The sequence below is a fragment of the Triticum aestivum genome, chromosome 4A (genome assembly GCF_018294505.1).
Source record: "Triticum aestivum cultivar Chinese Spring chromosome 4A, IWGSC CS RefSeq v2.1, whole genome shotgun sequence".
NCBI classification, from domain to species: domain Eukaryota; kingdom Viridiplantae; phylum Streptophyta; class Magnoliopsida; order Poales; family Poaceae; genus Triticum; species Triticum aestivum.
The window spans coordinates 216,249,957-216,265,423 of NC_057803.1; positions in this window are offsets into that span (position 1 = coordinate 216,249,957).

Sequence of the window (15,467 nt, forward strand, 5' to 3'; positions counted from 1 at the left end):
CCAGTGATAATAAAGGGCAGCCAGACAGCAGATTACATAAACTGGGCATGTCGCCACCAGTGGAAGTTAATAGGCGCACAAAATAATAAACAAAACCGACAACACTTCAACACAGTTCAAGAAAGGTTAGCCTGACCCAGGAGCTGCAGCACAAGCATCTTAGCAACCTGATGAGACTGCACTTCTTCGGCGCTCATATCCACCAACTTAAGCTGCATAGCATCAATAAACGTCTTATACTTACGGTTAATCTTGCATAGAGATTGGAGTTCTAGTCGTATTTGAGCGGAAGCATGTATTTCTGCTTGAATTTCAAACTGAAGAAGGCGAACTGATTCAGGCGGCGACTTCATCGAGCTTGTGACTTCGTGGTTGTATCCCTACCCTCAATATGTGTTGCCTTCTCCTATGGAATATGTGTTAGAGGGACAAACAATGGGTTCGTCTCACTATCATTGTGGAAGTTCTTAGCAGTGTTGTCACCCTGAATGAGAAACAAGTAGGTAGATAACAGATTTTGCACGTATAAGCATCAACGCTGTCAATTCATCTCATTTCGTTGTCAGAAATAAAGAGACACGATTTAAAATAGCATTATCATAATAGGCATTGTTCATAGTTAACACGGCAGGAAATGGCATTGTGCAGGAGCGGCTAGCTTCACCAGACCACTGGATTACAGATCAAGAACACAAGCATAGATGTAGTTCTAAACAACGTATAAGCATGAACGGTGAGTGCACTGTCAATTTATACCATTTCAGATTGGTAAATAAAGAGACACGATTTAAATAACATTAAGATAATATGGCATTGTTCATAGTTGAGACATAGCAGGATATGACATTGTGTTGTCGTTGGTAGTCTCACCACACCACTATATTACAGATCAAGAACACAAGCATACACATAGTGCTAAAGAAGATAACTTGCTATGTTTAGTTTAATTTACATGGTACGAATAAGGAACTAGATTGTACAACTAAAGACTGAAATTGAGAAGGACAAACTTATGTTTATGTACTTCTACTTTATAAACTTTGAACAAGCAATCTGATGCAGATGACAAAAATAAACAACATTTGCACTCATAGCTATCCAAATATAAACAACAAAGTTTGAAGGCTCGAGGAGGATAAACTTACATTAGTAGTGAAGACATGCTCTATAAAGGCCTTGTCCATATTGATGGGGGGGGGGGCAATTCAAGAAGTTTACCGCACACTCTTATTCAAGAGTATTGCCTTTATTCTACATTTTGTTAAGAGTAATATAGATGTGAAAATATAGGAACAAATGGCAATTATTTAAGTTAAGATGCAGAGTACAAATGTAAATACAGTATACAGGCCGAAGGCACTGACAAGAGCAATGCAAAGCTAAACTTCTTCAGTAACATTGGTTTTATTCAATATTTTGGCAAGAGTAAATGTAGATATGATGTGTAGAAAAATGGAGGACAAGGGAAAATAAGCTGCAAAGTGTACATGAAGAACTAGCTGACAAATATAAGTACAGTGATGAAGGACAACAGATAATTACAAGAACAATGCAGAACTAAATTTCTTCATAGGCATTGGGTTTATTCTACATTAATTTAATCATTAATATAGATCTGATAATTTGGAGTGAACAGTGGATAAGCAAGCTATAATGCACAATGATGTCACATAATCCACCAGGTATAAATGTAAGGACAGTGATAGGACAATAGGTACTCACAAGAACAAAGCAGCTACCAGCATAGTTGCGATATCCTAGGTTTTGCGGCGCTGGTTCGATCGCCAATATATGTCGGGTGCTATGTAATTTCTCCGGTAGCACCACCGTTTTCAAGGACTTTGCTTGTACTCCTTCAGGTTTTGCAATCACCCTCTTCCTTTTGGATGTCTGGAACACAAGAACAACATTTGAATGGAAAAACATGGTATGACGACAAATAGAATAGGTGTTGATAATGGATGGGCATGGCATCTTCACATATATCATGAGTAAACTAAGTAGATGGCGGTGCAACGAAGCAAAAGAAATGCAAGACACCTTATGCAAGATATGTACAACCAATAAAACCTTGCCAAATTAGAACATGCACCTTATTGGGTGAACAAGATAGGCCATCTGCCTTTGACTCCTTGAGCTTAGAAGAGTCATTAGGATCATATTATAAATACGAATCTATAGTTCGGGAGCACATCAGTTTCATTGCATCCACAATGGACCTCAATCCCTTGATGCCAACTTTGTTACCCATTGAACAGTTCTGCAATATTCTTCTGCTGTGCGCATTCTTATATTCATTGTGATTACGTACAATATCTGTACAGGATGAAAAGACAAATAGTAGTGAGATTAACTTTGTAATGCAGAGGATATTGTAATATAATAGAGGCTCCCTGTAAAACCTTGTGTGCTATCACTGGATTCTGATGAGAGAGCCCATGTGTGCTGTAATATGTTGAGTAGATTAATATAATCTGGCACAACTACACAAAAAATAAGCTCCCTATTGGGGGCCCAGATTTAAGGATAGTTGGCAGACGATAGATTCATAATATATGTATATGAAGTTTATTGCCAAACCATGATAACGAGAGCGCAGATCCAGTAGGCAGATCGTAGTCTAGATAATAGGGGTACACCATAACCACCATAAATAAGGATTAGAATCCTCAAAAATTCCTTTGAGAATCCTTTGAATCAAAGAAGCCCTTAATCTATTTTATTATTCATGGAATTGTGCATTGTAAAGCATAAAGTAAAGAAAATAATGGCAATTCAACTAGAAAAAAAGTTTGGGCAGTTATGATACGGAAGATTCTATAACAAAGGAGAAGCACTTGTGTTTTGAGGTTTGTGCATTATACTTAAGTTCAACCATGGAGTCTGCTAGATTGTACATGTGGCAAAATCTGGTGGGGGCTAGAAGATGGTGAGAGGGGCCATGTAGAGGGAGAATATGAAGGAGTGCACAAGTGCGAGATCGGTATTTAAAGAGAGGGGATGAGAACGTGCGCTGTTGCGGGCAGTGGCCGAGCCATGAAAAATAAATGAGCTAGGGGGCCAAGCATTCCTAATCCTTTATAAGGAGGGCCAATTCATCAACTTAAACCATTTTTACCAGCAATTATCTAATGATCACATTCATATTCGCCTTGATATATAGTGATGTTAGGGGGGGCAGGGCCCTTGCTGCTGATATGTCTCCAACGTATCTATAATTTTTGATTGTTCCATGTTGTTATATTATCAATCTTGGATGTTTTATAATCATTTTATATCATCTTTTGGTACTAACCTATTGACATAGTGCCAAGTGCCAGTTGTTTTTTTTCCATGTTTGTTTACATCACAGAAAATCAATATCAAATGGAGTCCAAATGCCACGAAACTTTACGGAGAATTTTTATGGGCCAGAAGGAACACAATGGGCCCAGGCTGCGCCTGGGGGGTGCCCCAAGGGGAGCACCACCCACCAGGGCGTGCCAGGAGGCCCAGGTGCACCCTGGTGGGTTGTTCCCATCGGACCGCCTCTTTGCTCAATAAATACCCCAATATTCCCAAAACCCTAGGGGTGTTGACGAAATATTGATCCAGCCGTCGCAGAGTCCAGAACCACCAGACCCAATCTAGACACCATCTCGGATGGGGTTCACCACCTCCATTGGTGCCTCTGCGATGATGCGTGAGTAGTTCTTTGTAGACCTTTGGGTCCGTAGTTAGTAGATAGATAGCTTCCTCTCTCTCTCTCTATCTCTCTCTCTATCTCTCTCTCTCTCTTGATTCTCAATACAATGGTCTCTTGGAGATCCATATGATGTGACTCTTTTGCGGTGTGTTTGTTGGGATCGATGAACTTTGAGTTTGTGACGAGATCTATCTTTTTATATCCATGAAAGTATTTGATTTTCTTTGATCTCTTTTATGCATGATTGCTTATAGCCTCGTATTTCTTCTCCGATATTTGGGTTTTGTTTGGCCAACTTGATCTATTTATCTGGCAATGGGAAGAGGTGCTTTGTAGTGGGTTCGATCTTACGGTGCTTGATCCTAGTGAGATAAGGGGAACCGACATGTATGTATCGTTGCTACTAAGGATAAAACGATGGGGGTCTATATCTACATAGATAGATCTTGTCTAAATCATGTCACTGTTCTTATTGCATTACTCCGTTTCTCCATGAACTTAATACACTAGATGCATGCTGGATAGCGGTCGATGTGTGGAGTAACAGTAGTAGATGCAGGCAAGAGTCGGTCTACTAATCTTGGATGTGATGCCTATATAATGATCATTGTGTGGATATCTTCATGAGTATTTGAAGTTCTATCAATTGTCCAACAGTAATTTGTTCACCCACCTTTTGCTATTTTTCTCGAGAGAAGCCAGTAGTGAAGCCTTCGGCCCCCGGGTCTCTTTCTCATATTATTTGCCTTTGCGATCTACTTTTATTTGGTTTTATTTTTAGATCTATTAATCCAAAAACCCAAAAATACTTTGCTACACTCTATTTTATTTGCGATCTTTTTATTCAATATGTTACAACTTTCTCCCGTCACACACCAATTTCTAGCACCGTTACCCGAAATGGATTGACAACCCCTTTAACACGTCGGGTTGCGAGGATTTGTTATCTGTGTGCAGGGGCTGTTTACGTTGTCTTGCTTGGTTCTCCTACTGGTTCGATAACCTTGGTTTCATATTTGAGTGAAATACCTACCACCGCTATGCTGCATCATCCCTTCCTCTTTGGGGAAATACCGACGTAGCTTCAAGCGACATTAAAAGGAATTTCGGGCGCCGTTGCCGGGGAGGATCTTCAACATATACCAGGTTCCTAATCACAAATCTCATCTCCTTGCAATTTACATTATTTGCCATTTGCCTCTCGTTTTCCTCTCCCACACTTCACAAAAATTTGCCGTTTTATTCACCTCTCTTTTTCTTTCGCCGTTTTCTTCCCAGATTTGTCCATATTCTTGCTTCCTAGTCATAATGGCTAGCGTGCCTACTCCTCCTTTGTCACCAGATTTTGAACTGCTTTACTTCAAGCAAAGATAAGGAAAAAATTTGAAAGATGCTTGGTATAGGCTTATGGAATCATATCGTATTTCCAATTTAAAGGAGGGCGCTAAGGTTTTGCTGCGTAATTTTTACATAGGATTGGCTTTGCATCATAGACAAATCCTATATTTTGCCGCTAAAGGGAATTTTATTGAGGTTGATGCCAATGCTGCCTATGAAATTTTAGAAGGAATTTTTGGGATTCCACCTCAAAAGAAGGGGTTTACTTTCACCCCAAAGGGAGTTCAAATGCTGGACAAACTTGGTGATTTGCATCATGGTTGAATTACAAAAATATAACAAACCCCTCAAACATCTCAATGGTAGTATCAATCGCATGAATACCTTATTACTCTTTGTAACAAGCGATTGGATATTTTGGATCTAAAGATGGTTTCTTTTCCGGGAAATTTAGGGAAGTATAAAGAGCCTCCCGGGTTTGAGAAAACCCTTACAAAAGTTGCCAAAACTTTGGAAGACAAAACTTAGATCCTTGTTTATGCTTAGCTAAGGGCGTAAAACTATAGTGCTTGTTGGGAGGCAAACCAATGAATAAAATATATTTTTTGCTTTTTGCTTCCTATTTTTGAGTGTTAGCATAATTATGCTACTGTTGTGATTGTGTTTTTTATGTTTCAATTGGTGTTTATGCCAAGTAAAGCCATTAGGATCTTCTTGGGTGATAGTTGTTTGATCTTGCTGAAAAACAGAAACTTTTGCGTTCGCAAAAATAATTATCATTTTTTACCATAGAGCGATAAAATACCCATCCCACTTGCAGTAGATCAATATACAAATTGCTCAGGTCGTACTAATGTTTTAGAATTTTTAGAGTTACAGAAGTATTCGAAATAGTCAGATTGCTACAGACTGTTATGTTTTGACAGATTCTATTTTCTTTGTGTTGTGTGCTTATTTTGATGGCTCTATGGTTTTCTTTGATAAGTTTTTGACATAGAAAAGTTGGAATACAATAGATATAATGCAAGAACAAAATATGAATTGGTTTGATACAACACTTATAGTAGTAATTTATTATTTTCTTATACTAACGGATCTCACGAAGGTTTTTGTTGAGTTTTGTGTGATTGAAGTTTTCAAGTTTTGGGTTATCTTATGATGGATGAAGGAATAAGGAGTAGAGGAGCCTAAGATTGGGGATGCCCCGGAATCCCAAGCTATTATCCAAGAATGAGCAATCAACTAAGCTTGGGGATGCCCCCGAGTGGCATCCCCTCTTTCTTCTAACAACCATCAGCATTTTACTCGAAGCTATTTTTTTATTCATCATGTACTATGTGTTTTGCATGGAGCGTCTTGTATGATATGAGTCTTTGCTTGTTTTATTTTGTGTTTTAAGTCTTGATCCCTTGCTGGACACACCTATTTGAGAGAGCCAAAATTATGTCATGACTTGTTAGAACTGCTCTCTTTGCTTCACTTAAATTTTTTATGAGCTATGGACTTGCTCTAGTGCTTCACTTATATCTTTTTGAGCACGGTGTGATTTAGTATTTTTTAAGAAATTCTCTCTTGCTTCACTTAGATTTACTTGAGAGTTAGTAAAATTTTCAAGAAATTCTCTCTTGCTTCACTTAAATTAATTTGAGAGAAAGAAATATTATGCTCATGATCTTCACTTATATTTGTTTGAGCTTATGAAAAGCAACACATGAAAATTAGTCCCAAAGTGATAGATATACAAGAAGGATATAATAAAAACTTTCACGAAGATCATTGGACTAAATAAGCTTGATTCTTAGTAATAGTTTTGAGATATGATGATGTGATATGTGAGTCATCTTGATGAGTAATTATGCTTTAGTAGGAATATTGGTGTTAAGGTTTGTGATTCCCTATGCAAGCATGAAATTCAATAGTTATGCAATGAAATAATATCCTACTTATGGTGCATTATTTGGTGTTAGTTATGCTTGATGCTCGCTTATGAGATTATTCGTTTCTTGGTTGGTCGCTTCCCAATCTTTTGCTAGCCTTCATTTGGCACTAAGTATAATCACTACTTGTGCATCCAAAAACCTTTAAACCAGTTTTGCCATATGAGTCCACTATATCTACCTATATGTGGTATTCTTTTGTCGTTCTAAGCAAATTTGCATGTGCCATCTCTAATTTTCAAAAATAAATTTCTCTTTTGTGTGTTCGTTTCGCTCGCGGAGCGGTGAGGGGTGGCTAATATTTTCATGCTAGATGTGTTATTCTCAAGATGAGTGTTTATTCACATGTAATTGCACGAGAGTAAGGCAAAGGTAGTAGGGATGCCCAGTCCCGAAATGAAATTTTTTTTACTTTATGTTGTCAAATAATAAATTCCTTGGAAAGTGTTGGTATGGAGGGCACCCATGGATACGGTTAGCCATGAAAAGTGAAAGTATGGTGGAAAAAGGAATAAACTTTATTTTCTGTTTGGGAACCACCTATGATATATCTAGCATGGAAAGTGTTGGGAACTCTAAGTCATTTTCGTTGGTGGGATGGATACACCTCCCAAAATGTTTTTATCTCTAAGTTTTTCGCTTTGAGCTCTGGCACCTCTACAAATCCCTACTTCCCTCTATGAAGGGCCTTTCTTTCCATATTGTCTTATCAAAGCACCAACTAGGAGGCAATATGATCGTACTTGAGTATTGGGTGTAGCTAATATGCGAGTGTGTTTCATGAATGGATCAATGATTAAGCATGATGGGCTAGGGATAACTAATTTTAGCATTGACATTTCGAATGACATGGTTGCTTGTTGATATGCTTGAGTATTCAAATTGTCATGTCAAAACTAGACTATTGTGTCACATCCCTGGTCCTGTTATGCCCTAGGCTAGACCTCATGTGAGCATCATGTTTTAATTCAAATGAAATTTGAATTGAGGAATTCTCAAAGCCTCAGAAACCTTCTAAAAATGATCAACATTAAAATTTCCTCAAAGAAGTCCAAGAAAATGTTCCTCCTAGTCTCTGAAAATATTGCAAAGAGGTAGAACTCAAAACAATATTTTTGGTATCTCAGAGTTAATTATTTTGGGCCTTTGAATTATATAAATAGCTATTTGCATTGGATATATATATTATATATAAATAATAAATGTCCAATAATTACTGGAACATTTTTATGTGGTTTGGTATATTTTAGTTCTAGCCACATAATTATTTTCAAGATTTTATAAAATGGTTTAGTATTTTTACTAAACCAAAACAAAACAGAACAAAATAGAAAACAATAAATAAAAGCAGAGAGAGAGAACTTACCTCAGCTTACCCGCAGCCCAACACTGTGCAGCCCAGCAGCGGCCCAGCCCACCACTCCCCCCCCTGTCGCCTTCCTCCTCGCGCCAGTAGGCGCAGGCGCGTGGCCGGAGCGCGCGGGCACACACCCAGGCCACCTCCTGCCTCTCTGCCTGTCTCCCCGTCGCCCTGAGGATGCCACGCACCCCCCTGGACCGCTCTCACTCTCCCCCATTCCTTCTTCTCTCTTCTCTGGCTCTCTCACTCCCGCGACCGAATGGAGCCCGTCACCGCCGACCAGCGCTCGCGCGGCCACAGCCACCGTCTCGCCTCCCCGATGCCTCCCAAAGCTCCGCTGTTCCGCCCTCGTCCTCCTCGTCGTCTCACGCGACCAGAAGGGCCCCGAGCAGCCGCCATCGCCATCGTCTTCAAGCTTCGGCCCCGGCGCCCTTCTCCGTCGATTCGGCCACTCCGGCGCGCCCCCGAGCCCACTAACCCTCACTGCAGCTTCGTGGTGAGCTGCTGACCCGTTCCCCTCTTCTTCCCATGCCGTTTGGCCGCTCTAGCCATTGCTTCCACCGGATCCGAGAGCTCGCTGCCGCCGTGCCTCGTCACCGTCGTGGTCAGAGCCACCGTGGCTCAAAGCCGGGCACACCACCGTGCTCCAAACCTCACCAGGAGCACGTAGAACCCACCAGCTTCCCCTCCCGAGCACCACAACGCCAAACCCGCAGGTGCCCGAACTCCGGCCGCCGCGGAAGTGCTCGTCGCCGTCGACTCAGGCCATCCCAGCTGCTGTCGCTGCTACCACTAGATGCGCAAGAACGCCAGCAAGCCGTAGCAACAAACCGCGCTCAAAATGGAGCCCCGTAGCATTTTTCCGAAACGCTCCACCGTCGTTTTGGTCGCCGCCGGCGTAACTCCGGCGAGGGTGACGTGGCGCTGATTTAGTTAGCACTAATGACCACGCTAAACACCCCCACAGCCACTGACAGTGGGCCCCACCCCTGGTCAAACCCCAGTCAGCGCTGGGTTTGACCGGGATTAGCTCCTGTGTCACTAACGTGTGGCCCCCACATGTCAGGTTTGACCCGAGCCAGCCCAGTTGACCCTGCTGACGTCACTGTGACGTGGTGCTGACGCCATACTCATTTCTGGATTTATTATTATTTCAGGAATTTCAGAAAATGCCCTAAACTTCAATAAATCATAGAAAATTAACCGTAACTCCAAATTAAATAATTTATATATGAAAAATTATCAGAAAAATTCAAGGAATCCATCTATACCATTTTCATGCATGTTAGAACAACTTATAGCTGCTGTTTAGCACAAATCAATTAAATGACATTTAAATAATCACATATGGAGTTTGAATTTGAATCTTATATTCAAACCAACTTCATTTAATCTGTTGCTAGTTGCATTAGCTCAAAACACATTCATATTGCCATGTCATGAGCATGCATCATATTGTGCATTGCATTGATTGTATTTCCTTCTGTGTTGTCGGTATCTGTTCCCCTCTCGATAGACGATGTTCCGGCGATGTGATCGATGACACCGATGAAGAACTATATTATCTTCAGAAGTGGCAGGCAAGCAAAACCCCCTTGTTCATTCCGATAAAACCCCACTCTCTCGCTCCTGCTCTCTTTTACTGCATTAGGACAACAACGTTTCATCTTGTTACTTGCTGCGGTAGCTGAACCCCTTTATCCTTTGCATGACCTGTCGTTGCCACAGTAAATAGATGAAACCCACTAGCATGAGTAGGAGTTGTTTGAGCCATGTTGTGCCTACTCATTCATGCTTGTTTGTCATGCCTGCTACTGCTTAGAGTTGAGTCAGGTCTGATTCATCGGGGATGAATCAGAGGTGTGTGAACATGTCCTACTGTGTGTGAGCTAAGTGTGTGAATACGATTTGGTAAAGGTAGCGGTGAGAGGCCATGTAGGAGTACATGGTGGGTTGTCTCATTGCAGCCGTCCTCAGGAACTGAGTTCTGTGTTTGTGATCCATGATTCAGCTACTACCACGCATTAGGCCCGAAACCAATGGACCCTCTCGGCTTCTTGATCACCCTTGTCCTCTGTCCAGGAGTTGCAAGTAGTTTCTGGTGTTTGTAGTATGCTGGAGGCCGTGGGCAGCGCTGACCGGAGGGGTGGGCTGTGATGCGGTAGGCACGTGGCACGGTGTACCGGGCGCCCGTTTGGTGTCTCGGGAACCCTGTTCACATCGTTTGGGGCTGTGAGCGAAACTCCGGTCGGATCTCCTCATGGATGGAACCCGAATAGGCGATAAACCTGGACTAGAGACTCGAGTGTTTAGGCAGGCTGTGGCCGACACCCACGTTGGGCTTCCGCTTGAAGGTTGCCGAGTACATGTCGTGTAAACGGCGGTAAGTGGTGAGAGCGTGTGTGAAGAAGTACACCCCTGCAGGGTTGTCATCATCTATTCGAATAGCCGTGTCCGCGGAAAAGGACTTCTGGATTGCTTATATCAGTTCATAGACAAGTGAAAGTGGATACCCTAAAATACGCAAGATAAGCGTGAGTGCTATGGATGGCGTTCTCGTAGGGAGACGGGAGCGGATCCATAGTGGTGTATTGATATGGTGAATATGTGGACTCGTGTGCGCCACCTCAAAAGAGTTACATTGCAGTCGTAGTTCAGGATAGCCACCGAGTCAAAGCTGGCTTGCTGCAGTTAAACCCCACCATCCCCTTTGTTGATAATGATGCATATGTAGATAGTTCTGATGTAAGTCTTGCTGGGTACATTTGTACTCACGTTTGCCTATTTTATGTTTTGCAGAGAGACTTCAGTCTCACTAGTATTTCCGCGTGGTCTTCGACGTTTAGCTTGTTACCTCAGCTACGATCTTGTGCCCTCGGCAGGATCTGGTAGATAGTCAGGCTTCTCAGCCTTTTTCATTTATAGATGTCTGTACTCAGACATGATAGCTTCCGCTTGTGCTTTGATTTGTATGCTCTGAATGTTGGGTCATGAGACCCATGTTTGTAATATCTCGCTCCTCGGAGCCTATTGATAAATTACTTGAGTCATAGAGTCATGTTGTGATGCCATGTTGTATTTGCACATATCGAGCATATTGTGTGTATGTTATTGAAATGCTTGGTATGTGTGGGATCTGACCATCTAGTTGTTTATCTTAGTAGCCTCTCTTACCAGGAAATGTCTCCTAGTGTTTCCACCGAGCCATGGTAGCTCGCTACCGCTCCGGAACACTTAGGCTGGCCGGCATGTGTCCTTCTTCGTTCCTGTGTCTGTCCCTTCGGGGAAATGTCACGCGATGAATACCGGAGTCCTGTTAGCCTGCTACAGCCCGGTTCACCGGAGTCCTGCTAGCCCAGTGCTACAGCCTGGATTCACTCGCTGATGACCGACACGTTCGATGCTGGTTCATGGATGCCTGTCCCTGTAAGTCTGTGCCACTTTGGGTTTACGACTAGCCATGTCAGCCCGGGCTCCTTATCATATGGATGCTAGCGACACTGTCATATACGTGTGCCAAAAGGCGCAAACGGTCCCGGTCTAAGGTAAGGCGACACCCGTGGGAATACCGTGCGTGAGGCTGCAAAGTGATATGAGGTGTTACATGCTAGATCGATGTGGCATTGAGTCGGGGTCCTGACAGCGTTGGTATCAGAGCTTGATTGCCTGTAGGATTATCAAGCCAAACTGGTCGAAGTTGAGTCTAGAAATTCTTTAGTTATATAAGGGAATTGATTGTGGGATGGAACGTAAGGCTCTTTTTACTCCTTATACGTCATGGCCTTCTGATCTGAGTCATCATCTTCTCTTCTACGGGGATTAAGAACTAGGCTATCTCTTCTTTCTATTAGGATCACGTGTTACTAATCAGTGGACTTATAAGATTGTTGGACTTAAGTCTCAGTTCAGTTCCTACTACTTCCGTATGTTAATTGTTGATCTCGAATCCTTGATATTGTGCTTCTGAGTGGTTATGCCACCATTTTTGTGAATGTCTCAAGTCTTTTCTGAGCATTTACAGCCGTTATGCTGTCCGAGTCATTCCAGGTTTCTAAATAGTCTGATGCATTTGCAAAATCCTTTCCTTTTGTTTTTGATGCTCCTTTATGCCAGCTCAATCACACTAATTGTTGAGTTGAGGTATTCTACTGCCTCGACCTTTATGTTGGAATAATTATTATGACCCTAGGTGTCTCAGGGGATCATCTAGTAATTTAGCCATGATTTGTGTTCCCAGTGTGATGATTCTGGCCATCATTCTCGAAAGCATCCCGTGATGCTACTTAGTAATAGGTATTCTGTTCCTGGGTTCTTGAACCCGAGATTCACTCTACCTACTTCATGTTGATAGTAATTGCTAGTGCCTTTAGGATATTAGTAACCTTTGCGATAGTCCTCGAGGTCTGTGGTATTTCCTTCTTCCAAATACCATGAACTACTTATGGCAGAAGTTCCTCGTTGAACTGAAATATCACAACAGGATTATTTTTGATGAGTTCTCCATTATATATTGTGGCTCTGCCAGTTCTACCTTTCTGCATGGATTATCCGGAAGAAACATGTTGAACTTGGTTCAACATGCTAAACCATGCATCCACAACTCAGAAAATTGTATGTTCCTTTGAGTTGTCCCTCTTTAGTTGTCTACTGACCTTCGTCTATCAATTGATAGTCAAGAGTATGCGTGCGTTCGTTTATTGATGCCTATTACTCTTGTGGTCCGTCAAGCCATTCTATCGCAGAATGACTAGGAGAAACAAACTCCAGTACCTCTTCCATATCCAGGATTGGGTCAAAGAAGTTGTGCTCCGCAGATCAAATTGCTAATCCAGCTTTTGTTCTGTTCTACCTTGGAGTATTACCATCTTTATATCGGGATTGTTATAGGAATTGCACACCATCCTATGAACTCTTGGTACAGTGATACTTCTTGCCATCATTAGTCATTCCTCGGTCTTCGTGTTGATGCAACCGGAATACCGACAAATGAATTGTGATGTGTGAAATCAATACGCCTAGCAACCTCGTTGCTGGGTAGTTAAAGGACAATAATTTCATTCTTAGTGTGTTGGTTATTGAATCATCATTCTAAGATTGATCGTGCTACCTAGTCCATTCTCCTGGTTCACTCCTCGATCGATGAGTTAGGATTATTTCAAATCCTTGCTCTATTGATCATATCGTCTTGCCCTGAAAAGCAAGATTGTTCTCGAGCTTAGTAACATACCAGTGGTTCGTGATTTTCTGAATATCTTCTCAGAAGTATTACCAGGTTGTCACCTGACCGCTATGTTGAGTTCGTGATCAAGTTGGTTTATTCCTGTAAACCACCCCTTCTCCAAGAATCCGTGTTGGATACCCTGAGCTAGTTGGATAAGCTAAACAACAACTTGGAGAGTTGGAAGATAAAAGCTTGTCCGACTTAGTTCATGTTCAAGGGATATCTTTTGTGTGTGTGTGTGTGTTGAAGAAAGATGATATCTTCATCAATTGGTCCTTGTGAACAATTGTTGGATCTATTATCTTACCCAAACCTTTGATTGAGTATGGGCTATCATCCAATCAGACCAGAACCAACGATATTCGTAATGTTGTCTTACTCGTGGTTGATCCCTCGAGCATACACCATTATATCTTTTGGGTCTGACCAATGCTATCACTTGTTCACTTAACTATGGAATTCCTTTTAAAAGAAAACCCAGATGAATTGTTGTTGTGCCCATTGACAACATCCTTGTCTTCTCCATAATTTTGCTGAACATTAAGCTAGTGTTGGAAACTTTTGAAAGCATTTGTTCATGCTAGCTCATGAAGCATATGTTCGGATGTAAGAAGTGACTTCCTCTAGTTCATGTGCATTTGATGCAAGTTGCCGCCGTGGACTCGAGAAAGTCAATGTTGCTTCCTCTGGAATCATCGCAAGTCAGTCATGCACACGTGCGAAGTATTCTGTGGTCTGGAGACTTGCAACCTTCATTCCATATGTGTATTCTAGCACACCAAGCCACTGATTGATTTGTTCAAGGAGAAGGAGTTCCTTCATAAGAGCTAATCCGGACTTATGTAAGGACTTCGATACCCTCGTTGATGGTTCCCCTCCTGAACTCGGTAGTGTTTTATTATAAGGCTACTTTGTGGTCATGCTTGTCTTGGACAACGTGTTCACATGTTTGTAGCAGAACCAGCTCATGTTTTGGAGCTTGCTATCGTAGTTCATCTCCCGAGAATCCCGCAACGTCATCTCGTCGATTTGTGTTGCAAACTTCCGTTTTTCTTCCTAGACTCGATGAGTCTGGAATATCCTGACACCAACCAGATCTGAATCTCAGGCAAATATGATGGTTGGAATATTTCCCAAGAATTATAATATTGGTCGCGCGATAACCGGTAAAGTGGATGTCGTGGCCAACACACCCAGCCGGAAGACCTGTTATTATAATATCTTGATTGAGGAAGTTGGCCACCTCCCCATAAGGATTTCGTAGGATTTACCTCCCTAGTTGTCCTTATGGATTTCTTGTGCTCCGAAGTCCGACCTTTACTTGATGTTCTAGATACCAGACCATATCTATGAATGGGTTACACTAGCACATCAAGGAGAACATTAGAAGCGGAGTGCTAAATGTCTCTCGGTCGATCATCCAGATTTTATTCCTTGGCCTCGCTAAGGTGAAATCTAAGAAGGTGTTATCTTCCTTTGCATCTGCATCCTCCATCACCGGTATTCATCATGGTAGTAAGTTGTGTTGCCAGAATCCTTGACACGGATATTGGTAAAACCTTGATGATTATGGAATTGCTCAAGTTCTTGAGAGCACGCACAAGCGCTAGGTGTTATCATCGGCACTAACTAGGTTTGCTCCCAACTTCCTCGGCAATGCTATGACCTTTTCAAACAGTGGATTCACTCTCTATTGTTGGGTTCTTCCCCAGTTACCAGAATCATTCCCAGCATTTGCATTTGGTTCCCAGCTTGCACCGCCAATGTGCCATTCTACCATGGGTCTCTTCCATTTCCGGTGATAAGCAAATTCATCCATTACGTTGTCTTCAACAAGGTAATCCACATCAGCCAAGTCCGAGTATACCATTCCACCGACCCCTCCAAACGATCGCTTGAGAATTGCCTTAGGCTGGTATAAAGGTT